Raw genomic sequence first — 26,657 nt, 5'->3', positions numbered from 1 at the left:
TGCGGTTTGCGCGCGCGTGTGAGTGAGTGTCTTCCTTACATACATTGCACAATTATCTTTTGATCCAAACTAGAATGAACTAGTCAGAGTAACACTAGCATGGGGAAACTATACTTTGCATGAGGCTGCAGAGTCTATTTGCTATCTGTGTCCCTGTTGGCATAGGGGTTAGATTTCCAGTCCTAACGCTCTCTGATATTTGTTTGCTCTATGCTCTAGCGGTTTGGCGGTTTGGCCATGCATGCCTGAACATCTGAGAGGTGATCTGAGAGAGTCGGCTCGAGGACAAACGAGGCCAGAACAGGTGTCAACGTTCTAGCGCGGCTCTCCGTTGATGGAGATGCTACGATTCGTAACACAACTAATTAAATCTAAATATACTCTATAGCCAGCCCCCACCCGTCACTCCCCCAACGCATAAACCCACTGCCCTCCAAGAACACGGCTCATCCCTCTTCAAGTCAGACGCCAGGAGCCAATATTACCGTTGCAACTAGAGCGTGCATGCCATGTTTGCATTGTATCTAATTAAATTAATGCATTTGAAAAAAAAAAAAGCACTTAAAATTCAAATAGGAAAAAATATGCATGCACACCTACGATTTCATCAACAACAAAAAAGTATCTCTGTCAATTGCCCGAACGTAGGACCTGCCTGCCGTTGGGTTCCCCTTGTTTCCCCCCCTCCTCTGCCTCTTTTAATTACTTTACTTGTTATTGTTGTAAGAGCAAACAGAGGCAGAACTCATTACACATCCATAAATGAGAAAGCGAACGTGTGGCTTCAGGGCCTGCTGAGAGAACCTACAATTCACTTATAAAGTTGGAAACAAAACGAGAGGGGTAAAGAGTGAGTGAATGAAGGGAGAGAGGGAGACGAATGCTATGAAATGAAGTTTCATTCCACTCTTTTCACATTATTCAAGTTTGGAGAGAGGAGAGGCTGCAAGAGAATGAGCTCCAGAACACATTTCAGTGTGTGTCCCTGAGCTGCTCCTCCCTTGCAGCGGTGGTGAGAGAGAGAGAGAGAGAGAGAGGAGAGAGAGAGAGAGAGAGAGAGAGAGAGAGAGAGAGAGAGAGAGAGAGAGAGAGAGAGAGAGAGAGAGAGAGAGAGAGAGAGAGAGAGAGAGAGAGAGAGAGAGAGAGAGAAAAAGAGAGAGAGAGAGAGAGAGAGAGAGAGAGTGGGCGCCTTGACTTAGCTGTAATAAAGACGCCAGGTTTTATAGAGCTGGAATGGAGTCTTACGAGATAACCGGAGAGCAGGGGCCAGTGTGGGATGTGTAGCGCAAGTGTTTGAGACTCTGGGGGACACTAAGTCAAATCATACTGCGGGTTACTGTACCCACCAAAGGCACCCAGAACTATTGGCAGTGGCTTATACTGTTGCAGCTTTGTGAGTATTCAGGAAAGAAAATCTAATGATGGCGCTTGGGTGTCTGAATCCGTTTTACCCATCTAAAGCTAGTCATTAGCCCAGGCTAGAGCTTCACAAGAAGACTAGCGCTCCATTATCCAGTCGGACTGTGCCCACTGTGTTTGCTCCTCTATAGAATAGCCTGTAATAAAGGAAATCAAGAATCACAGAGGAATTCAGAAACGACAAACCATATCCCTGACAGCGGAGAAGAAACACAGATAGCAAGGCTAATTTGAGGGCTAATTTGTTAGCAAGTCAAATAGCCTAAGTCCACAGTAGCATAATTAAGTTAGCCGCTGATAAAAATGCCTGCAGATGTCAGAGCCGACTCCAGAGGGGAAAACGAAAAATAAACAAGAATGACGGAGAGGACCCGGAGTGCAAACAGCTCCTAAGCCTCAGTTCATCATCATTACAGAACTAGAATATTCATTAACTGAAGAGTGACCGAAGCCTTACGGTTAAGGTGAAACTCTGCTTTAGCACTTATGTGTTTCGTAGCACTTACAAATAGTTCTTTGACATCAATATTGAGGGTATCAAGTAATGCATGCTACATAATAAGGTTACAATTTGGTGTGTATGTGCTGGGCAATCGATTAATCACGATTAATCGCACCCAAAAGTTTGTGTTTACATAATATATCTGCGGGTACTGTGTATAATTATTATGTATATATAAATATCAAATCAAATCTCCTTTATTTATATAGCGTTTTTTTACAAGTCCAATTGTTTCAAAGCAGCTTCACAGTGTTAACAGGAATATAATGCAAAACATTTGATCTTGGATTTATAAACATAAATTTCTTATTTATAAATATAACTTATATTTCTTAAATATATACATGCATGTGCATTTATATATAGATAATAATCATACACAGTACATACACATATATTATGTAAAGATAATCATGGTTAATCGACTGCCAAGCACAATTTTTTTTAATGCATTTGCAATGTACAAGCTACATTTTCAAATAAGTAACACATTATTTTTCTATTTATTTTCTGAAAATACAAATAAAAAACATTTTTTAAATAATGCTGGTCACGTAAAACAGATGACAAGTTCTCGTTGTACCAGACAAAACAGAATTTCATTTTGAATAAATAAATAAACAATCTTCCCCAATCTAAACTATAACGCTGTTGTTTTTTTCTTCTCAAAAAATGCTGTATTTCACTGAATGCAGAATGTGAGGGGTAAACACCTGTCGAAAAAACGAAATAAAACAAAATAAGAAAAGAAAAGAGAAAAATATATAAAAATGGTATAGCCGTTGTAGACTTTATTAGTCATAAATGCACACATGGTGCATTTATTTTTCCATAATATTTTTTATTGGCAAAATATATTATTATATAAATTCCTCAATAATAATAAGTCAATCGTCTTCAACTCTTTAAAAAGAAAAGATGAACATGGATGAATGAGCGTTTGATTTGACAAAAAGGAGAAAAAGAGGGTGGAATAAGAGCTGTTGCAAATGAACTGAGGATTAATGAGGATGTGTGATCAACACTGTGCAGGTACACAGAGGGTTAATTCACACAGGCTTTAGCACCAGCACAAGACAGCGTGTCAAGAGTGTACAATAACACAGCACATCACTTGCAAAATTGCACATACAGAGATGAGAGGTGTTAGATACTGTTTGATGAAATTGGCACTGCAGACAAAAGCCCTCCAAAAACCGTCAATGGATTTGGATTCAGTACATGGGGACATTTGCGAGGGTGACCGCGTGAACATTTTCACATTTCCACTGAAATTATTGACAACATCAAACATCACTGCATGTGCATCATTTGACACAATTAACTCTCTGGTCAATGTCATTTTTTTATTATTATTATTTTTTTTTTATTATTATTCTTTCCTCTTTCACATTTGAGAATATGAACAGAGTGTGTGCAAAACAGTACATTTAAAATCCCAACGGGATGCAGCTTTAGTCTCTATTTAGATAAGGATATGAAAATGTGCTACACATCAGATAAAATAAAGAACTTTATAGCAATCTTTAGAAAACGCAAAATCCTTCTTCCAGTGCTTTTTTCCTTAAACCTGTATTCTGTCTCCAAACCAGATATAACACACTTCCAGTGAAAAGTAATATGTCTATGTCCACCAAGAGTGAAAATGTGCCTGCTCAGATTGATAGAAACCAAATGACCAACACAATGCCACTTGTCTTACATGTTAGAGAAAGTACAGACAATAGTGTAAAATGTTATTACAATTTAAAGTTAAAGCTTCATACTTTTTTTTAAAAATGTAATTTATTCCCATTATGTCAAAGCTGAATTTTCAGCAGCCATTTTTTGCAAGTTACACATCACTACATGTACAACTTATTATAGTAATAACAGGAAATGATGCATAAATACAAGTAAAGCCTAAACCAAACCAAACCCAAACCATAATTCTATAGTAAGTACATTAAATTAATATTACTTAGTGCTTATTTGATTAATTACAATGTAGCTACTTCACCTTAAAATAGAATGTAACCGCCATTTCTCCAGTTTTCAGTGTCGCAAGATCCTCCAGAAATCATATTTCTTATTATTTCTTATAGTTCAATCCAAGAGACAAGTCCCTTACAGTGTTGGCCCCTTACTGCAAGTGGGTTCACATCACTTGGAAACTCGTCATCTCCTGGTTGTGGATTTTCAAAAGAACAGCATTTATTTGAAATAGAAATCTTTCGTATCATTATAAATGTCTTTACTGTCACTTTAGATCAATTTAACGCATCTCTGCTAAACACAAGTGTATTTAAAACTTTGAACCTGCAGTTAGATACAGTTGGTCTGTCTCATATTACCATATAATCAAAGAGACCTGATGACAAAATAATGTTATTCTCACTTGAGGAGTAACTCTGCAACCTAGATGTCCTCACTTCCTAATACCGAGACCTCCACACTAAACCTGATGAGCATCTTCTGAAGTAACAGATGAACCCTACAGGTGCTGCTACCTTGATAACACTGCCTGAGAAAGTGAGAGTGAGAAGGGGTGCAGGAAATCAATGGTGGATCAATACATAAATAAGAACACAGTGTTTGAGTGTGTTTACTAAAGGAGCAGCAGGAGCCAGGGGCCGAAGAGAGTTCAGCAGTCACACAGCATCCATACCAACACTGTGTAAACTAAAGAAGACAATGGATTCTGCTAACAGTGAGATAGGTCTATGAAATGGGTGTGTTTGTAGACTGATTCACGGGATTGATTTTTGTGCTGGACATATTTCAAGCCTCGGTTTAGTTGGAAGGTATGAGCGCATGTGGGATGATGCAAGCGAGTGTAAATCAAACCACAGGCTAATGCAGAGATTGAGTCAAGCACACGACGCAGCAGGACAATAATTGAGGGAACTGACTTAGCCAAGTATTATTACCAGTACAAAGCAGCGGCTCAAGTTCAAGCTTGTTTTTTTAAAGAAAAAAACGTACTCGGTTACTTTCGTAACCTCGGTTCCCTGAGAGAGAGGAACGAGTATTACGTATGGGGAAAAACTCCTTTTCTCGAGAATGTGAAGCAAAACTTTTAATAAAGGTATCTATGTAAAGCGCAGTGAGCTGCACGGCCATAGCCCAGCGCGAGGAGCGCTCTGATTGGCCGGGCTGCGGCAACTGCAGGAACCTATGGTGAGGCGGCTGAGAGGAACGAACCAATGGGGGGCGTTCCAGAAGCCCGCCGAAAAAGGTGCTTATATTTGCATACAGGAGGCTATATAAGACCCTAATTCGCCATAGGTGTCAGGTTTTAAGATCGACTGAAGCGATACCTGAGAAGCATAAACACGGCACGGAACGTAATACTCGTTCCTCTCTCTCAGGGAACCGAGGTTACGAAAGTAACCGAGTACGTTCCCTTTCGAGAGAGGTTCCTCGTATTACGTATGGGAACACAATGTAAAGCGCCGTGTGTGCTGACTGACCCAGTATACCCAAAGCACATGTTATAAACCCCCGAGACACCGACAGAGGCGGCTTATAAGGGGAATGAAGAACCGGAAGAGTCGGTTCGTTTGAACAGCTGATCGGACATAGTCGGATCTTATGATGAATGAATAGTGCTTAAGGACTAATGTGTACAGGCCAAAATGTAAGGCAATCTGTTTGCCAGGGTCAAGATAGAGCCTAGATGGAGAGAAGCCCTGCTTGTAGAGCTGGAACCTCCAACTTGTAGAATCTGATAAAAGTGGACGGAGAGGCCCAGCCTGCCGCCGCACAGATATCTTCCAAAGAAATGTCACACGACCAAGCCCAAGATGAGGCCATGCCTCTAGAGGAGTGGGCTTAAATGCCTGTAGGACAGGTTAGGTCCTGGACCTATATGCTAGTGGGACTGCATCCACTATCCAGTGTGAGAGACTGTTTCATGACAGCACAAACTTTAGTGCGGCCACCGAAGCAATGAAGAGCTGATCCGACTGCCTGAAGGGGGCGGAGCGCTCTAAATACAATCTCAATGCTCTGACTGGGCAGAATAGGTTTGCGTCTTATTCTCTCTGAGACGCGGGTTAAGCAGTGCAAAGACCTGCATACTGAAGGGGTTGATAGCACTTTCAGCATAAAACCATGCCTCGGTTTGAGCACAACCTTGAAGTTGCTGGACCCAAACTCAAGACAGGAAGGGCTCAAGGAGAGTGCAGGTAAGCCACCCACTCGGTTAACCGAGGCCACAGCCAGCAGAAAAACGGTTTTGAGTGATATGTGCTTCAAGCTCGTGTTCTGAAGTGGTTAGGAGGGGGAACCCTTCACGGCCTCCAAAACCATGGCGAGGTCCCAAATAGGGACCGAGGTAGGGGCAAGGCGGGCTGAATCTCCTGGCCCCTTTAAGAAAACACACAATAAGATCACTTTTCCCTAGTGAATGTGCCGCGATCGGAGCGTGGCTAGCTGCTATGGCGGAGACACACACCCCGAGTATGGAGGGGGGACGGCCCGCATCCATTAGCTCTTGGAGAAAGCGAGCGGTTCCGCCAGTTCGCATGAGTGTGCGTCGATGTTTCGCGTGGCACATTGGTTAGAAAACCACTGACCACTTCAAAGCAGAGCTGCCAGATAGCAGGGGCTCTAGCTTCCGAAATAGTGTTCATAACTTGTCAGAGAGGTTCCCGGATACCGTTGATGGGCCATACGTGGAGGGCCCACAGCTCGGGATTGGGATGCCAGACCTTCCCTTTCATTGGCAGAATAGGCATGGGGCTGTGTCTGACAGCTGAAACAGTATGGAGAACCATGTGCGGTTCTTCCAAAGTGGGGCTATTAAAAAGCACAGGCTGCAGCTGGATCGCGATCGGAGGGAACATATAGAGGGAGTCTGGGCCAACATGGGCCAGGGCATCCCTGCGTTTGCAGAAAAAATATTGGGCAGCGTGTGCTGTGCGAGCTGAATTGTTTGCGGGTAAAGGGACCATCCCCCTGGGGACATGGGTCCTCTGGATAACATGTCCGGACCCTGATTCAGAATACCTGGCACGTAAGCCGCCCTTAGGGAGCTCAGATTGTGCTCTGCCCATAAAATGAGATGCTTAGCCATGCAGTGAACGGAGTCTGATCTCGGCTGCCCTAGCGATTTTATGTACATTATCAAGACGTGGTGGTTCTTATGCCGTAAGTCTTGAGTCTATGACAATGACTGTACTGATAAGCCTGCCCCTCGAAGGCGAATCTCAAGAATGGCCTGTAGTGGGGGTGGGGGGTTATCGTAACGTGAAGTATGCGTTTTTCAGATCTATTGAGAAAACCCAATCCCCTGGGCGAATGTGCGCGAGGATTTGTTTCACCGTCAGCACCTTGAAACGAGCGTGTCATAAGTGCTTTGTTCAGATGCCTGGAAAATGGGCCTGAGACCGCCACCCATTTTCGGCATGAGGAATTAGCGACAGTAAAAACCTGACTCGCTAGCGTCGGGTGTACTGTTTTCGCCGCTCTCTCCTTTAACAGTCTCAATGCCTCAGCGAGAAGCACGTGACTGACACTGCTTCTTACAGAGGGCTCGACCACGGCTTGAATCGCGGGGTCTGCGAGCAAAACTGTAGCGAGAACCTCGTTTTATATGTTCAACACCCAATATTATATACCAGGAATGGCCTGCCAGGCCTGGGCTCGTAAAGCCAGGGGTTGAATTAGATTCGGGGGCTGGCCGCTTAGTAATAGGGGCCTGTTAGCCGGGTTGCTTGTGCTGTAACACTGCTTGTAACACTGTGGGGATAGTGTTAGTTTTGGCGGTGCAGGCTTTGCAGTGGGCGCACGCCTCACATTTATATTGTGTGTGCGAGAGTGAACTTTGTGAAAAGTGCTTGGGTGCAGGAGTGCAGACTGTAAAGTGGGCACATTTCCTACATAGAAAGCTCTTTTGTGTGTAGTGTAAACAATGTGCAGTGGCGCACAACCTACGTAGAATACCCACGGTGCAAACCAGTGAGCAAATCCACAGGGGTAAACGCACACAGCATTAGTGTGCAGACGAGCGTGTTTAACACAGGCTAGTTGACTGCAATATTTCATCTCCAGTCACTGAACTTAAGGGAACTGGGAGAATGTAAGGAAGTGCGGGTGGTATGTGAGCCATTCCACAATGCCGTTATGCTCTAGTCTAGACTGAAAGCGCGCATGCAGACAAGCGTGTTTGACCACAGGCTAGTTGACTGCAATAAGGCTAGTTGACTTTATATGGTGTAATCCGGCCGCGGCGGGATTTATTTGTGATTTTGTGAGGCTGAATTAACAGTGCTTATGTAGGGGTGCACACTGTGTAGTGGACACTTTGTCTACAGTGTAAAAACCTTTCCAGCCGCCTGAATAAAGGGGACTGGAAGTGATAGAGTGAAAAAAGGGCTTAGCTTGGCAGCCATTTTCCGACGCCCTTATGCTCTGACAGTGAGCGCATGCTATGACGTAAGCCGCGCTCTAGTCAGCAACGCGCTGTGGAAGGGGCGCGCGCTATCATGACAAGGCAGCCATTACAACTTCCTTGGCAGTAAGCGCGCGCTGCAGCGACATTGTTCTTGACATACCCAACAGCCCGAGCTCGCTCGTCTAACTTACTCTAGTATTCTCTGTCCGCAGCGCTTCAGCACGGCGGCGGTAGAATGAGCACGGCGAGAGCTTCGGCTCGAGTTTGTTTATTCACTCTAGTATTCTCTGTCCGCGGCGATAGAGCGACAGGACGAGAGAATTGGAAGCGTGAGGTAAAACTCTGTCCGCGGCGCTTCCAGCACGGCGAGAGCTTCGGCTCGAGTTTGTTTATTCACTCTAGTATTCTCTGTCCGCGGCGATAGAGCGACAGGACGAGAGAATTGGAAGCGTGAGGTAAAACTCTGTCCGCGGCGCTTCTAGCACGGCGAGAGCTTCGGCTCGAGTTTGTTTATTCACTCTAGTATTCTCTGTCCGCGGCGATAGAGCGACAGGACGAGAGAATTGGAAGCGTGAGGTAAAACTCTGTCCGCGGCGCTTCTAGCACGGCGAGAGCTTCGGCTCGAGTTTGTTTATTCACTCTAGTATTCTCTGTCCGCGGCGATAGAGCGACAGGACGAGAGAATTGGAAGCGTGAGGTAAAACTCTGTCCGCGGCGCTTCTAGCACGGCGAGAGCTTCGGCTCGAGTTTGTTTATTCACTCTAGTATTCTCCGTCCGCGGCGATAGAGCGACAGGACGAGAGAATTGGAAGCGTGAGGTAAAACTCTGTCCGCGGCGCTTCTAGCACGGCGAGAGCTTCGGCTCGAGTTTGTTTATTCACTCTAGTTTTCTCTGTCCGCGGCGATAGAGCGACAGGACGAGAGAATTGGAAGCGTGAGGTAAAACTCTGTCCGCGGCGCTTCTAGCACGGCGAGAGCTTCGGCTCGAGTTTGTTTATTCACTCTAGTATTCTCTGTCCGCGGCGATAGAGCGACAGGACGAGAGAATTGGAAGCGTGAGGTAAAACTCTGTCCGCGGCGCTTCTAGCACGGCGAGAGCTTCGGCTCGAGTTTGTTTATTCACTCTAGTATTCTCCGTCCGCGGCGATAGAGCGACAGGACGAGAGAATTGGAAGCGTGAGGTAAAACTCTGTCCGCGGCGCTTCTAGCACGGCGAGAGCTTCGGCTCGAGTTTGTTTATTCACTCTAGTATTCTCTGTCCGCGGCGATAGAGCGACAGGACGAGAGAATTGGAAGCGTGAGGTAAAACTCTGTCCGCGGCGCTTCTAGCACGGCGAGAGCTTCGGCTCGAGTTTGTTTATTCAATCTAGTATTCTCTGTCCGCGGCGATATCGCGACTGAAACAGAGAAGAGGAAGACTGAGGAAAAACTCCGTCTGTCCGCGGCGCCTCCTCAGCGCGACGGTATAGTGACGAGAGCTTCGGCTCGAGTTCGCCTATTCACTCTAGTATTCTCTGTCCGCGGCTGTAGCGCGACGGAATGAGAGAAGAGTGGGAACAACTCTGTGGCAGCGGCGGAAGAAGAGCCGCGGCGGCGGCAGAGTGAAGAGAGCTTCGGCTTGAGTGTGCTCATGTCCTCTAACATTCTCTCTTTCCGCGGCGCTATTCAGCGCGACGGGACGAGAGCAGAGGGAGAGTGAGAAGAGCTCCGTCTTTCCGCGGCGCTTAACGACGCGGCGGAACGAGAGAGTCCTCGAGTAGAACAAGCCTGTAAGCTCTAGAAGTGGCGTTGCAGCGGCAACACACACACAAACACATATAACACTCAACATAGACACAGTTTAAAGGATATATAACGCCGGATGGCGTAGCTGGAACGGCAGAGAAGGCGGAGAGGGAGTCCGTCGTCCTCAGCTGCAGGTTCCGCTGGTGCCTTTTCAACGGCGGTGCTTCTTCCGGAGACCAGCGAAGGTATCGCTGAAGGAGATAAAATCTGACACCTATGGCGAATTAGGGTCTTATATAGCCTCCTGTATGCAAATATAAGCACCTTTTTCGGCGGGCTTCTGGAACGCCCCCCATTGGTTCGTTCCTCTCAGCCGCCTCACCATAGGTTCCTGCAGTTGCCGCAGCCCGGCCAATCAGAGCGCTCCTCGCGCTGGGCTATGGCCGTGCAGCTCACTGCGCTTTACATAGATACCTTTATTAAAAGTTTTGCTTCACATTCTCGAGAAAAGGAGTTTTTCCCCATACGTAATACGAGGAACCTCTCTCGAAAGGGAACTATTTTTTTTCCATTTCAAGGTGGACGCCGTAACCCAATTCAAGGTCTATGTTGTGCTTTTCATAATTCATATTTTTCCGAACAGCTTAATGGAGAATCCTTTCTTAATGCACCCCGTGAGCCAAAGGCAACTTGGGCAAGGGAAAAAAGAAAAACAAAAAAACATTTCATAAGATATTCAGGTGAACAGGGAACCTTGAAAGGAACCATATTTTGATGGGACAGCCCATTGTCCTCTGAGATACTTTAACACAGGTATACTGACAAACAAAATATGTGTATGTATGGTGACATTTCTGTAAAATAATATTACTATGCTTCTTACCAAATATGCTGAAATCTTTTACTTTTTTTCTGTAATTATATATAGTATATATATATATATATATATATATATATATATATATATATATATATATATATATATAAAATGTTTCTCTTTACTATTTACTATTTTTATTTACATATCAGGTTCCCTCAAAAATTCCCTCATGCATCACGACTAATGCAAAATATGATGGAGTTACAGAGTATGCATACGACTAGTGTCAATTTCATGTAATAAGACCACCCAGACCAGAACGGTGATGTCATCAGCTCATTTCAATTTATCATATAGCGACAATGGGCAGATCAGTGATATAGCTGATACAGTTAATTTAGTAATTAATTTTATTTGGATATTTAGTTGAAAACTTAGATCCAAATTATAGTGTCCCCAACTGAGCAAGCCAAGCCAAAGGCGACAGTTGCAAGGAATAAAACTCCATCAGGGCATGATGGAGAAAAATAAACCATGTGAGAAACCAGACTCAGTCGGGGCGCCAGTTCTCCTATGGCCTATTAACAAACAGTGTATGATTATTATTCAGTCAACCTTACAGGTGGAGGTACAACATTAAAATTTTCAGACCATTCCTAACAGAACATGCAACACAGCTTCTTGTTCAAGCCCTGGACATTTCCAGACTTGACTGCTGCAATGCTCTTTTTGCCAGACTTCCAACTGTGTGCAATCAAACTGCTTCAAATGAATCAGAACGCAGCGGCACGTCTTTTCCTGAATGAGCCCAAAAGGGCCCATGGCACATCTTTGTCAATCTCTCCGCACTGGCTACCAGTAGCTGCTCGCATCAAGTTCAAGGCTTTGACGCTTGCTTGCTTGCAGATCCACCACAAGCTCAGCACCCGCATACTTCGACTCGCTCCTATCTGAAGTCCACATCCCTACCAGAAGCCTTTGCTCAGCTAAAAATGAGGCTTGTGGTACCATCACTGAGAGGCAATCAGAGGAAATCCCTTTCCAGAACCTTTTCATTCACCGTTCCAGACTGGTGGAACGATCTTCCCACCTGCGACCGAAGGGCAGAATCACTGACAACATTCAAAAGACAGCTGAAAACTCATCTCTTCCGTAAGCACTTTATCTTCTTTTTTTTTTTAACTATTTACGTTTCCTCTTTTTTTCCTCTATTCCCTACCTGTTCTAGCATAAAGTACTCTGTGAGTAATATCCAAAACTTAGTATTTATGGCACTTTTTGCATTTCCTCGCCTCTACATGACTTTCTGTACTCCTTAGTTGTAAGTCACTTTGGATAAAAGCGTATGCTAAATGCATAATTGTAAATGTAAATGCAAATGTAATAAACTGTTAAATCATTTAGTGTGGCGTTATAGTCTTTAAAGTCCATCCTGAAATGTCAAGTAGCGATACAGACAGTGGTCAGCGAAGCACCACTCGCTGACTAGCTGGCATAGTTTGCAGTTGGCATCGCTCACTGATAAACTGGACTTGGAAGTGTGATCTGAAGGTGGATTACTCGCTCCAGAACTAAGTACACAGCATTCACATGTGTTTAGCATCGCAAGAGTGCTCCATGACATACTTTCCAGGTGGAGCTTTCAGAAGGCTGTCTCCTCCAGCCCGAGTGGAGGCAAAGCAGGGCGATCAGCCTCTTGCTGTGCTGTCATCTGTAATTACGGGGGCATCTTCAGAGCGGCCCCATGCAAAGCGGGTGGCAGACAGGCTAGCGGCTAATGCACGGGACCCACACTTCACATCAGCGAGGAAGGCAGGCTGACCTTGCTTGCCTCACATTAGCACTCTTATCTGGTGCGTGCGTGTATGTGTGTGTTGTGTGGCTGTGTGGAGGTGTAGGAGATAGTCCTGGAGTGGGCCGCGGGGGCGGGGAGGAGCAGAAATAGATCACTTAGGGGAACAAAGTGTAATTAATGGGTGGAGAGAGATAAGAGTACCCTGGCCACTATCTGGGAATGTGCTAATGGGGTTCACACACACTCAGCATGAGCAGGGGATGACCCCTGACAGAGTGTGTGCGTGTGTGTATGTGTAAAAGAAGACGTGATGTGTTACTGATGCCATGGATATGAGCGAGTAACTGTGAGTGTGTGGCGAGTGAATACTTATATTTTGAATTCATTTCATTGATATAATGGTTGATGCGTTTAGAATGTGTGAACATACAGTAAATGAAAAGTGAACCATTTCTCCATGCGCGTAAACTCTTTTTTCTGACTGAAAGCATAACAGGCTTGTGTGACCTATAGCTAATGTTACAAAAAGAGGTGCTTTGCTGGGCATATGATTTAGAAGTGACATATCCCTACTAATATTCAGTGATACTGAATTGTCCCTAGCAATTTTGTTCAGAAATGTAATTATATATGTACCCACTGTAATGGGACCAATGTCAAAGTAAATATGTATAACTGTGAAAACTGCACTCTTTCAAGAATGTGCATTTAGTGCATGGACAGAGTAAGGTAAGTGTTTGACCTTCTACCTACACAGTTCTTCAACAATGTTTAGACTGAATGTATGAAGCAAACTGTTCGCTCAAATATCCAACACTGAAATAAGGGTGCACAGTTTATCTATCAATCAGATGCACCTGAAAGTTGTGTTTGTTTCTGCAGCAACAGACTCTCAGTCGTGTTCTTTCAGAATTGTCATTGGTTCAGTTCTCTTTATATATTAAAACTGTGCGGAGTCATCAAGAGTGCTGTGAACCGCTAAACCCAGGCCACCTTCCTTCATTGCGCCGTGCTCAAATGCCCACTGTTGCTGCTTTCGTCGTTGGATGGGGGTCAGCATGGGCACACTGACTGGTCTGCGGTTATGCAGCCCCATATGCAACAAACTGCGAAGCTGACACCTTTCTATCAGAACCTGCATGAACTTCTTTTCCAAATTGAGCTACATTAGCTTGTCTGTTTGATCGGACCACACGGGCCAACCTTCGCCCCCCACGTGCGTCAATGAGCCATGGCCGCCCATGACCCTGTCGCCAGTTCACCACTGTTCCTTCCTTGGACCACTTTTGATAGATACTGACCACTGCAGACCGGGAACACCCCATAAGAGCTGCAGTTTTGGAGGTGCTCTGACACAGTCATTTAGCCATCACAGTTTTAGCCCTTGTCAAACTCGCTCAAATCCTGACGCTTGCCCATTATTTTTCCTGCTTCTAAAACATCAACTTAGAGGACAAAATGTTCACTTGCTGCCTAATATACACTAGCCTGGCTCCGCCGTCCCATGTAGTTCGGATCAATTTCCATTTTCCTTCAGTACTCTGTCTGGGATTGCGGTATATTCTCTTGTATATTCAAATTTGAACCGGTCCAGGGAACAGATGGAGTGGCTGAAAACGATGATGTTGATGTCGTGATGCTAATTTTAGATGACATACATCTCGACCAAACATTAGCGATTGGTTATGGCAGCTCCAGAGGGGCTCTGGGCAGATCCAATAGTTTTAAACTTCAACAGAGTACCCGCCTTCAAGGAAGTTAAACACTTGTCAATGGAGAGTGGCCAGACAAATGTATAAATGAAATGTACGAGAGTCTGGTAAGACCAGGCTCAATATATCCCACCCCCTAACAGGTGTTGTGAGAAAGAGATAATCAGTGTTATTCACTTCACTAGTCATAATGTCATGCCTGCTTGGTATATTTAAAAAAAAAAAAAAAACTCTAAAAACTTTAAAATTGCCAGAAAACCAAAACATGCATGTCTGAACAAGTTGAGTTCCAAGTTTATATCACATCAATTTTGCCCACTAAATGGTTTTAAAGTACTTTTTCCACTGTTCATTTTTAAATGGTCTTAACATGATACATTTTAAATGTGTTTAAGCTTTTGAATGATGGATCATTTATGATAATTACTCAAATATGTCAAATGTTAAAAAAAGGTTTAAAAAACACACATTAGCAGCTCGAGCCTTTATTTTAAATTACCTTTAATGTGTGTTACATGACGGCAAAGGTAATGAAAATGTAAATGTAAAAATATGCACAAATAAAAATATTCTATATAAACTGGTACAGTTATTCCAAAATGTCCCATATAAGCCAATAGCTGATATGGGACATATACTGTATATCATACATTCCTACTAAAAACTGAAAAACTTCCGAGTTGACTAGTCGACCATCCAGAGTCACCGCAACGCACAAAACAAATCAGTCATATTCCATTCTGGAGTCAATGTGCTCTTGTTTTCAAAGATGATTTGCAGACTAACGCACAAGAGGAAACAACTAGAACATGTTGTTACAGTTGCCACATTCCCCTTCTTCACAACACACCCACACAGAACACACGTCTTTCAAATCAAACCCATGAACAATGCTATTACACTTGGCTCAGTGGCAGGGCTTCAAATGAAGAGGACATTAATGTTTACATTGACTGAAGGAACAAGAAAAGCACAACAGTCAGCTTAAGGTCAGTCCACAGTGACAAAAAGGATGCTAATTGAGAGGAACTTCCTAACAACCTCCTGTATGCGTGGGTCCTGCGTCAAGGGCCCGTCCAGGAGCCATGCAGGGGGCATTTATGGCAGTGAAGCAGCACATGCTAGACAGACAATGTTTAAAATGCATTTCCTCTGTTTGTCTGAAAACAGAGCAGTGGTTTTTCAGCTGATCGGTCATGAAGCAAAAATAGGTCACAGATTTGTTCTGATAGAGTCACAGACAACATAAAAACAATGTTAAATGCATAAATATTAAAATGCAACTAAAACATAGTTTGGATAGCAAAATAACATTAATAGTGTGATGTTTGAGGGATTCAAAAATGGTGCTATAAGATTAATGATCATTTTGAGAGCTGGTTTTAGAAGTACAGTTTTAGAATGTGCAGTTTATTTCTGATCGAATTAGTAGCTTCATGCGAATGCAACCTGATGGTTATCTGCATAAAGTAGATCAGACAGTCTCTTTCTCTGACCTCAGTCTGACCCTAAACTCAAAGTCCACCCGTACAGTGACCCTGGAGTGACAGAGAAGAGACTGGCTTCTGTCAAGAGATAGCGAGGACAGAGACCAGGGAAAACAATAACACCCAGCAGATATGAGAAAGAGAAACACCGAAGAAAAATAAAAAAATAATTGAAGATTAGAGATGAAAGAGCAAGAAATAAAAAATGTAGGAACAAAAATGAGATAAAACATAAATCAGATAAAGATTTAAAAAAAAAAAACACACACACTGTGCACTGGGGGTTGAGGTCCTCACCAGGTCAGAAAAATGATGTCCAATATATGTAAACATCTAACAATATATATATATACTCACACTTTGTGCCCCTGAAATAGTGATGCAGCACCCCAAGAAGATATGTATGGATTCCCTCTAGATTGGTAGCTTTCAGTGGGTACGGAAAATATTCAGACCCCCTTACATTTTTAACTCTTTGACCCTTTGCTCAGTACTTAGTTGAAGGTTGTATTAGATCACCGTTTTGATCTAATACAACCAAGACTCTTTTTGGGAAAGATGCAACAAGTCTTTCACACCTGAATTTGGGGATACTCTGCCATTCCTCCTTGCAGATCCTCTCTAGTTCTGTCAGTTTGGATGGTAAAGGTTGGTGGACAGACATTTTCAGGTCTCTCCAGAGATGCTCAGATTGGTTTAAGTCAGGTCTCTGGCTGGGCCATTCAAGAACAGTCACGGAGTTGTTGTGAAGCCATTACTTCGTTATTTTAGCTGTGTGCTTAGGGTCATTGTCTTGTTGTAAAGTGAACATTTGGCCCAGTCTGAGGTCTTGAGCACTCTGGAGAAGGTTTTCGTCCAGGATATCCCCGTACTTGGCCGCATTCATTTTTCCCTCAATTGCAACCAGTCGTCCTGTCCCTGCAGCTGAAAAACACCCCCACAGCATGATGCTGCCACCACCATGCTTCACTGTTGGGACTGTATTGGACAGGTGATATTTTTCTCCACACATGCCGCTTAGAATTAAGGCCAAAAAGTTCTCATCAGACCAGAGAATCTTATTTCTCACAATCTTGAGTCCTTCAGGTGTTTTTTTTCGTAAACTTTCATGTGTCTTGCACTGAGGAGAGGCTTCCGTCGGGCCATTCTGCCATAAAGCCCCGACTGGTGGAGGGGCTGCAGTTATGGTTGACTTTCTACAACTTTCTCACATCTCTGGATCTCAGCCACAGTGATCTTTGGGTTCTTCTTTACCTCTCTCACCAAGGCTCTTCTCCCCCGATAGCTCAGTTTGGCTGGACGGCCAGCTCTAAGAAGGGTTCTGGTCGTCCCGAACATCTTCCATTTAAGGATTATGGAGGCCGCTGTGCTCTTAGGAAACTTAAGTGCAGCAGAATGTTTTTTTGTAACATTGGTCAGATCTGTGCCTTGCCACAATTCTGTCTCTGAGCTCTTCATGCAGTTCCTTTGACCTCATGATTCTCATTTGCTCTGACATGCACTGTGAGCTGTAAGCTCTTATATAGACAGGTGTGTGGCTTTCCTAATCAAGTCCAATCAGTATAATCAAACACAGATAGACTCAAATGGATGTGTAGAAACATCTCAAGGATGATCAGAAGAAATGGACAGCACCTGAGTTAAATATATGAGTGTCACAGCAAAGGGTCGGAATACTTAGGGCCATTTGATATTTCAGTTTTTCTTTTTTAATAAATCTGCAAAAATGTCTGTGTTTTTCTTATAGGGTGTTGTGTGTACATTAATGAGAGAAAAAAGAACTTAAATGATTTTAGCAAATGGCTGCAATATAACAAAGAGTAAGGGGGTCTGAATACTTTCCGTACTCACTATGTGTGTGTGCGTGTGTGTGTATATATATATATATATATATATATATATATATATATATATATATATATATATATATATATATATATATATATACATACACACAAACATTTTTTGTTTGTTTTTTTGGAAAACTGATACTACAAAGGCATTAAGTAAGTGGACTCTGGACAAAACATGCAGAAAGGGAAAAAAGTAGCACATTCACACCCAGGTGATGAGTCATTAGATAAAAGCTGTAAAAAGTAGCAAACATTAAAATAAAAAGTGTTTAAGTGTTTTTTTTCCAAGCTAATGTTGTGATCGAAACTTACTCAAACAGCATGAGAGGGGCCAAAAGTTCAGCGCAAACAACCCACCCAAACAAAACTCCACAAACAAACAAACAAACACAATGGCAGGCATCTAAAAGCATCTCCGCTTTAGCATACACAAAGCGTGGGAAGAGTTAACTCCCTGATAAGCTGTCTCAAACCCCGGCATTATGCATTTTTCATGCCATGTGAGTCAGAGACTGAATAATTATCTCTATCTCTCTGCAGATGAGTGTAGAGGGCTGCAGCCACTTCCCTCTCTGTGCTCTTTCCACACTCGATGTGAATTAACTCATACAGACGTCAACAAAACATTAGATGAGTAGGTGGCTTGAAAAACACAAGGACCTTTGGATGGTCCATGGTCACATTGACCTCCAAACGAGGCTTAATACGTCGCTGCTGGGGGCGAACAGGGAAAAAAACTCCACCTTGACCGAATCTATAGACCCTTATCTGACAGAGCGGCTAAGGCTCAACACGTAGCCTGTGTCAAATAAGATGTTCAGATGCAGCGTGACCCTGTAGCGACACACTATTAATCAAAAGTGTGTTAGGGATGCAGGACTGAGCAGGACGAGTGTTTGAGGATTGTGCGTTTGGTGTGGGTGTGTGAGTACAGCAGGGGTCAGAAAACGCTCTGACTCTCTCAATGGCGCGCTATTGACAGCAGAGGTGAGAGTGAGTGCGAGGAACGGCAAATAGAATAAAATAATCAATACATTCTCACTTGTCAGAAGGGTAAGAGTCCTTTAAGAAGAGTAAACTTTAACCCCACAGTATGTTACATTGATCAGATGATGTAGACTCCTGCCACAGGCGGCCCTGCTATATCTGTTCTGACACATATGGAATGTGAGTCACCGATAACATTGTCTGAGAAGATGTGTGACTGTAAGTGTCAGAGAGTGAGAGAATGAGAGAGAGCGCATTCCTTTACAAATGCCTGTGCATCAGAACATACAAATAACACTGCTTATACTGCTCTTAGGATTTAAACACTGACTCCTGAAGTATAAAATAACTGTGAAATTTATCCCACATCATTTGTATGATTACTACTACTACCACCACACTTTTTTCCTCTGCTTGTTTCCAAGCAGTTTCTTTTCATTAAATCAAAAACACTCATAAATCAGTCAAAGCACTGAATTAATTGAACTCTTGTAGCAAAAAAGGTTTTTAGTCAATATATATATATATATACATACTTTTTTTGTTTAAATAAATTTTTACTCTTAATCAACAAGAATGCATTAAATTGGTCAAAAGTGACAGTATAGACATTCATAATGCTACAAAAGATTCTGTTTCCACATATTTCCAAAAATAGAAAAGAAAAGAAATGTTTCTTGAGCAGCAAATCAGTATATACAAATTATTTCTGAAAGATCATGTGACATTGAAGACTGGAGTTACTTACCTATAGTTGCCTACACAGGAATACAATATATATAAAAAATATGTGTATATATATATATATATATATATATATATATATATATATATATATATATATATATATATATATATATATATATATATATATATATATATATATATATATATATATATATATATATATATTAAAATGGACTGCAGTTCCTTTTCAATTGCAACAATGTCTCACAAAAATATATTTTTTTACTGTACTTTAATCAAATGAATGCAACCTTGGGGTTGGGGAGCCTAAGATGTTTTAAAAACATACACAAATATTACAGACCTTGCAATTTATATATATATAATAAAAATAAATACATTTTATGAATGCAATTGTACAAAAAATTTTGGTAAGTAAGTTTATATAAAACCCAATTAGGACCAATTATTGTATTGTTGTCTGTAAACAATATTATTAGAAAGAAAGACAATTTTCCCTTTAACTTAATTAATTAAGAAGACTGTTAAGGAAGCCACAATATGCATTTTTATTAATATTTTTTAAGGTTGTTTATTCAAAACAAAGGTGTAGCTTGACGATGCCTTGAATGTGCAGAGCTTTTATTATGCCGTAGGCCTTTTCTGGTCAAGCTTATGTGGGATTATGCAGAGCTGTTTTATCATATTAGATACATTATTTAAGTGTGTTGAAAGTTAGGTTATAATGCAACTCTGAGCGTTTGCATAAGCTACTATAAGTATCTGAGTTAGATCAATAATAGGCATGGTAAAACATGGTACTCGCTTAATCAAGAAAACGAGATTCAAACAATAAGACTAACTTTGTTGAGCTATTTAACAATTATTATTTTTCTGTTGATGAATGTGTCCAGTTGTTCACCTTTCTAATAAAACATATCTTTGGTGTTTCCATGGTCTCTAAAACCAGAAATCAAGGGTATATGATTTCATTGATAGGCGACATTCCTTATTTCTCTGGATTTAAACATTCTTGGAAACATTTGAGAAGTCAAGTCAATATATAACATTGTTCAAGTGGTTTTCAGTTATTTTAATCCAGAAATATTACATATCGTGCCTTTAAGGAACCAGAATCAGTGAGAAGAAATATAATTATTTATATTCTATAACTAAAACACTACATTATGATTTTTTTTTTAAATCTCCATATTTAGACTAGAATATCATTGAGACATTAGTATGGGCTCTTTTGACTTGGGCCAGTAAACAACCTCCGACCAAGGTGCTAAACCCACTCAAAATACTGCACAGAAATGCTCTGGCACTCATCCACAACAGCCTAGTATCCAAGCAGTTACTTATTTTTCCCTGGCAAGAAACACGTATTCTACAAAAAACGTACGTAGTTGCTTCATATTCTCTTCATTGTGAAAATGACGAGCAAGACATTGAGTGCTTAACCTTCATAATGTTCCTGTTTCTGTTCAAAGAAATGCTTTAGCAGAAACAAGGTCCTCTGGGTGTGTTAATATAGTATCAAGTGATAAATTAGACAGAAAGAAAAACAGGCTTTAAAAGTTAATGAAGAAGTGGAACATTAATGCAGAGAGAGATGAATAGAGACAGAAAGAAAAGGAGACGGGGGAGGGATGCGAACCCTCTGTCATAATTTAAACAAGTAAAAAGTCTCCCACCGTTCTGTTTACAGTGTATAATTAATGCCTGCAAGTTCAAACACAGCTTTATCTGTACTCGTCGGCTTAAGTGATATGATTTCATGTTTTATGGCTGGTTATGCCCCTCTCTTTAGGCAAAAACTACTGGGGCAATTCTGCCCCCCACCCCCCCAAACACTGCTGCTTTTCTACCCGCAGCTAAAGTGCCTCGTTAATTCCCTCCCCACTGCTGACAACAGCCGCATCCATCAATCCGTCTTAAATACACCCCCAATCGCTTTGAGTTTTACTACCGTACGTCTCTCTTTATTGGTCTGATGGCATGTTTCAAAGCCTTGTTTCACTCCATGTCTTTGGTTGCTGACCTCCGAGGTCTCGGTAACTTTAAACCCTCCCCGCCCACGTCTGCTTAATGTGCTAAAGCGTTATGATACTTCAGAACAGTCCGCTCTCCTCGTGTGCAATAAATTTGATTGTATATGTTCTAGAGTAAAGACGCTTAACTACAGCAGAGCTGCAATGGGCATCGTGGGTGCACTCACGGACAAAGCAGACAAGGCTTCAGCATATATGGTGATAGCGTTTAGTGATCATTGGGGGAAAATGGTTTTTAGCTAAACAACTAATTATGTTGCACAATTTTTTTGGCCATTTTCAAATTCCTGCTAGCCAAATACCTGGGCTTTCTCGACTCAAAATAAATCTCTGTTTCATATGAAAGAATGCAGTTGTTCTCAAATTCATATACCCTTGGTAAATATGATCAAATGAAGCTGTGGAAATAAATCCACACTGTTTATCCAATTTGATCTTTCATTTAAAATAAAAGTGAAAGTTTCATTCTCTCATGAAAATCATGAAATAAAATGTTTCTCTAATATACACTGGCCACAATTTTTTGAACACAAAGGCCAAATTCCCTCAATCATCCATCATAATGAGTACAACCAAAGAATATAGTTCGGATTTTGTAGCAAAATATTATTGAGCAAATAGAAAGTGCCTGTAAGAAAATATCTAAAGCATTGAAAATTCCCAATTCCATGATCAGGGCAATAATTATGAACTTCCAATCGACAGACAATGTTACAAATCTGCCTGGAAGAGGGCATGTGTCTATATCGTCCTAATGCACGGTGAGGAGGAGAATTTTGAGAGGACAGAAAATAGTTGAATATCTGGGTCAGAAAGCCTTAAAAATGTACAAACAGCCCCATCGCCACATGTTGTTTGAAGAAAAGAACATGCTCTCATCCAAAAACAAACTCCAGCATATTCATTTGCCAGACACTACTAGAACTTCAAACAGGACCGGGTTTTATGGTCAGATGGAACAAAAAAAAACAACAACAACAACAACAAAAAAAGCTTTTTTAGCAGCAAACACTCTTTTTACTATTTTTGATGGGTTTGGTGCCCACAGGGGTAAAAAAAGTACCCCAATATAAATATACTGCTGTATCTTGAGGGCCTATTTTTCTGAAGGAGGTTCTGGACATCTTGTTGAGATACATGGCACAATAGTACATCAAAATCACACACAAAAATCGGTCACCGAGCACAAAACAAAGCTTCTGCCATGCCATCCTATATCCCCTATCACAGTGGGCTGAACTGAAGAGAAGAAGCACCAATATGGGGCTGGGAATCTGAAGGATATGGAGAGATTCTGGAGAGATTCCGATAGCTCCTTGCTTTGGTCTAATTGTATGTTTCTTGGTCTGTGGACAACTTTTGCTATTTTGATATTCTGTAAGAAGGAATGGTCTCTGATCTCTTCAGGTGTTCTCCAAACACATCAGACAGACACTGTAACCGAAAACTCTCAAAGCTTTTGTTAAAGGGGGTTTCAATAAGAATTAATACATTTAAAACAAATACACTTTGATAAAAAGCAAAGCAGCTAATTTTGCTTTTACATTGATATCAACTAATTTGTGAAAGCACATTTCAATAAATCTTTACACCATTTGTTTAAATTCTACTTGTTTCAGTTTATTGTCTTTTGTATAAAAATAAATGCAATATCCCAAATTCAAATCAACAAACTCCTGATTTCTTGTCCATTCAGAATCAGGTTACCATAGCTGCTCACCCAAAATGGTAACCCAACCTATAGATATATTTTTTAAATGGACTGCATTTAAAATGGAGGCGGCAGTGGCTCAGTGTGGGGCGGCAGTGGCTCAGTGGTTCATGTAGGTTGTCTACAAACCGAAAGGTTGGTGGTTCAATCCCCGGTTCCACCTGACCAAGTGTCGAAGTGTCCATGAGCAAGACACCTAACCCCAGCTGCTCCCGACGAGCTGGATGGCGCCTTACATGGCTGACATCGCCATCGGTGTATGAATGGGTGAATGTGAGGCAAAAATGTAAAGCGCTTTGGATAAAAGCGCTATATAAATGCAGTCCATTTACCATTTTTTAGCCATGTCTTTTACCATGCGACGTATTATAACAGCACAATCCAGGCCTTCTGGCCGACTTTAAGTCTCCAAGCAGCAAGTCAGCACACAGTATCACGAATATAGCTTATAATATATCAATTAAATAATAACATTTTCTACATACTTTTGCCAAACAATCTTCATGTTTTTGTGACAGATCTGTGCTGGTTGTGACTAACCCCCACACACACACACACACACACAAATAAAAAAAGATATATATTTCAAAATACCGTTTCATGGATAATTTATGGCCAGGAACTTTTCTCTATTAACTTTCCATTGGCAGATGTGGTAAAAAGTTCCCACATACCAAAAAGACAAGCTCCATTTTGACGCTTAAACATGCATTTTGAATAAACCCCTTCCAGGTTATGACCGCAACAAAATAACCACATACAGTACAACTTTCTCTTTGTATTCTTGACCACAGCGTTAAGAGAGTGATCACCACTGCCGTGTACATCAAGGGGCAGATTAATGGTTTGTGGTCAAATGTCCGCCTTAGGGAGCAAAACTAAACCAGGAATGTAAGAAACCCTCAATACCTCCAGCTGCTTGGTTTTGACAGTGGTTTATCATGCCTCATAAAGCAAAGATCAGCGGTTCGTATTCTCAGGGACAGTAACGTCGTGTTAGAACGACGGCTATGCGATCAGTTTTCTATGACACTTCTCAAATCTCATGCATCCTTCATCACACATTCGCTCCGCCTGTGTTCTTTTCTCACTTTTCCATGCATTAATTCCAACTGCTCTCTTCTCACAAACTGCGTGTGCTCGCACATATATTGCTCGCTGTCTCTGTGGAGACGGGTAATCTCTCTCCTGTCGCTCGTCTTGTGTATTTTCTATCCCGTGTGAACGCTTCCTCTTCCCTGAGCGTGAGCGAGCGAGTCATAAGACTCGAGGAGTGCCAGAGTGATTTTAAAGAAGCAAGCAATCCAGAGGGAATCCATCCATATCTTCTTGTGGTGCTGCGTCGCTATTTCAGGGGCGCAAAGTATAATGCGAGCTGATGGTCCTTCTCAGCAAGTTCGAGAGTTTATTTGTCACACTCTTCTGAAAGTTTTGCATGGTTAAGGTGAATCGAACTGTAACAAACCAAGAGATAAAAAGCCGCCTATGATTTTTAAGCCCAGAATCTGTTAAGGTATTCCATAAGCTTCGATTATTGCCTTTTTTATTAAATGATAAATGCACTCAGCGAATAGCCCTTACAAAAGGCCGTTGTGGTGCAATGGCTAGAAAAGGGATCTTCAGTTAATGGCTTTTTCCACTATCGGTTGTTAGAGTAAACAGCAATTTGGTGAGCGTTTGGGACATCACTCAGCTCTGTGGTGAATAAGGACAGGTGGGTTTGAATGAACCTATTTAATCACCTTGTTGATCTATAGAGTGTATTTGATGCTCTCCATCATAAACTGGAGAGAGACAGATAAATGGATTGTGTGCCAAAGGTAAATGGTAAATATAAAGTTTGTTAACATTTGAGCCTGATGGTGAGATATTGATTTCTCCTGTCTCCTTAATGGAGGTGCTGATGGTACTGATGGAGGAGAGAGAGAGAGAGAGAGAGAGAGAGAGAGAGAGAGAGAGAGAGAGAGAGAGAGAGAGAGAGAGAGAGAGAGAGAGAGAGAGAGAGAGAGAGAGAGAGAGAGAGAGAGAGAGAGAGAGAGAGAGAGAGAGAGAGAGAGAGAGAGAGAGAGAGAGAGAGAGAGAGAGAGAGAGGCTGTGGAGTGTTTTTAGAGAGATGTGAGTGTGTTTTTAGATTTGGGGTAAGATGATGGTTTAACAAGAGAGAGTGCTTTGTGTAGTCATGTGGCTGAGAGATGCTAAAGTGAGGGAGATAAAAGGATGCTGACATTAAAGTTTAAGCAGGCACAATTATTTCAGGCCCTTTGCAACAAATAGGAAAATTATATGATACTACAGAACAACTAATCATATATTTATGTTAAAAATCAACTTCAGATCGTAAAAAATCTATTAAGAAAATAGTCTTTTATTAATTTAGATGTGCATTTTATTCATTATTCATTTATTATTTCCAGCCAAAAGGTTAATATTTGTTTTTTTTTTCCATTTTGTTAATCGCTAAGCAATTTTAAGGTACTCTAGTTACATTGTACTTACTCAAACAAGTATTGAGCAATATTAATGAACTAAATGCACCTACTATAAAGTTATGATTAGGGTTAGGGGATTGGTTTAGGGTTAGTTACGCATATAATTTACTGTACACTGTAAAAAAAAAATAATAATAATAATCTGGTCTCCAATTGAAAATGTTCTAGTGACTGACCACATCTAAATTTTTCAGTTGGCCAAATTGAATTTCTATTAATTCACAATGCAGAAATTCAATTTCGCCAAATGAAAAATTTAGATGTGATCAGTCACTAGAAAATGTTCAATCGGAGACATTTTTTTTTTTTTTTACAGTGTAGTAAGTACATTTAGTAAAGTGAAACTATGTGAGCTTAAATTGTTACCAATTACTATGTTAGGTTTATTTTAAGGTGTCATTGTTACAGTGTAATTATATATTTAAGTACTGAGTGATATTAATGCACTTTATGTATGTACTATAGGGTTAGGGTAGGATCAGGGTTTGGTTGAGGGTTAGTTACATTTCATTATGCATCATTTACTGTAATTATTATGGTAAGTGCATGTAACATGTAACAAGGACATTGTAAAGTAAAGAGTTACCCTATGCTATTACGGCGTTCAACAAAGTCAAATGTTTTTTTTGCAGAAAAAGAGACAATTATTTGCATATGTTTGTGCACCCACTCTCTCACATTCACATAGGCTACTTATCACGGCTGTCAATAAAAATAGTTTAAATGTAATATTTAATAAAAATAAATTAATAAATAAGTATATATATATATATATATATATATATATATATATATATATATATATTAATTATAATACACATGAAACACACAAATTATAATATTGTCTCTATAAATGATTACACGTAATATAATTTTTTGTTAAATTTACAAATCATTGACGATGAGCTTATCACTGGCCGACAGTCTTTTCAACGGAACTAAACTGACAGCCCTACTATGAATCAAAGAATCAAGGTCAAATGTGACCGTCTCTTAACCCCTCCAGAAATAGCTGCAGGTTCAATATCAGAACTGTC

At 41.3% G+C, this 26,657-nt stretch overlaps 1 protein-coding gene across 3 annotated transcripts in view; it reads right to left on the bottom strand.

The window, feature by feature from the left end:
• Positions 1 to 26,657, bottom strand: part of arb2a (ARB2 cotranscriptional regulator A) — a 264,254-nt gene that overhangs the window by 7,525 nt on the left and 230,072 nt on the right. The gene's annotated exons all lie outside the window — the stretch shown is intronic.

This window comes from Pseudorasbora parva, chromosome 3, assembly GCF_024679245.1.
Source record: "Pseudorasbora parva isolate DD20220531a chromosome 3, ASM2467924v1, whole genome shotgun sequence".
Taxonomy (NCBI): Eukaryota; Metazoa; Chordata; class Actinopteri; order Cypriniformes; family Gobionidae; genus Pseudorasbora; species Pseudorasbora parva.
This window is presented reverse-complemented; position numbering and strand designations above follow the sequence as displayed.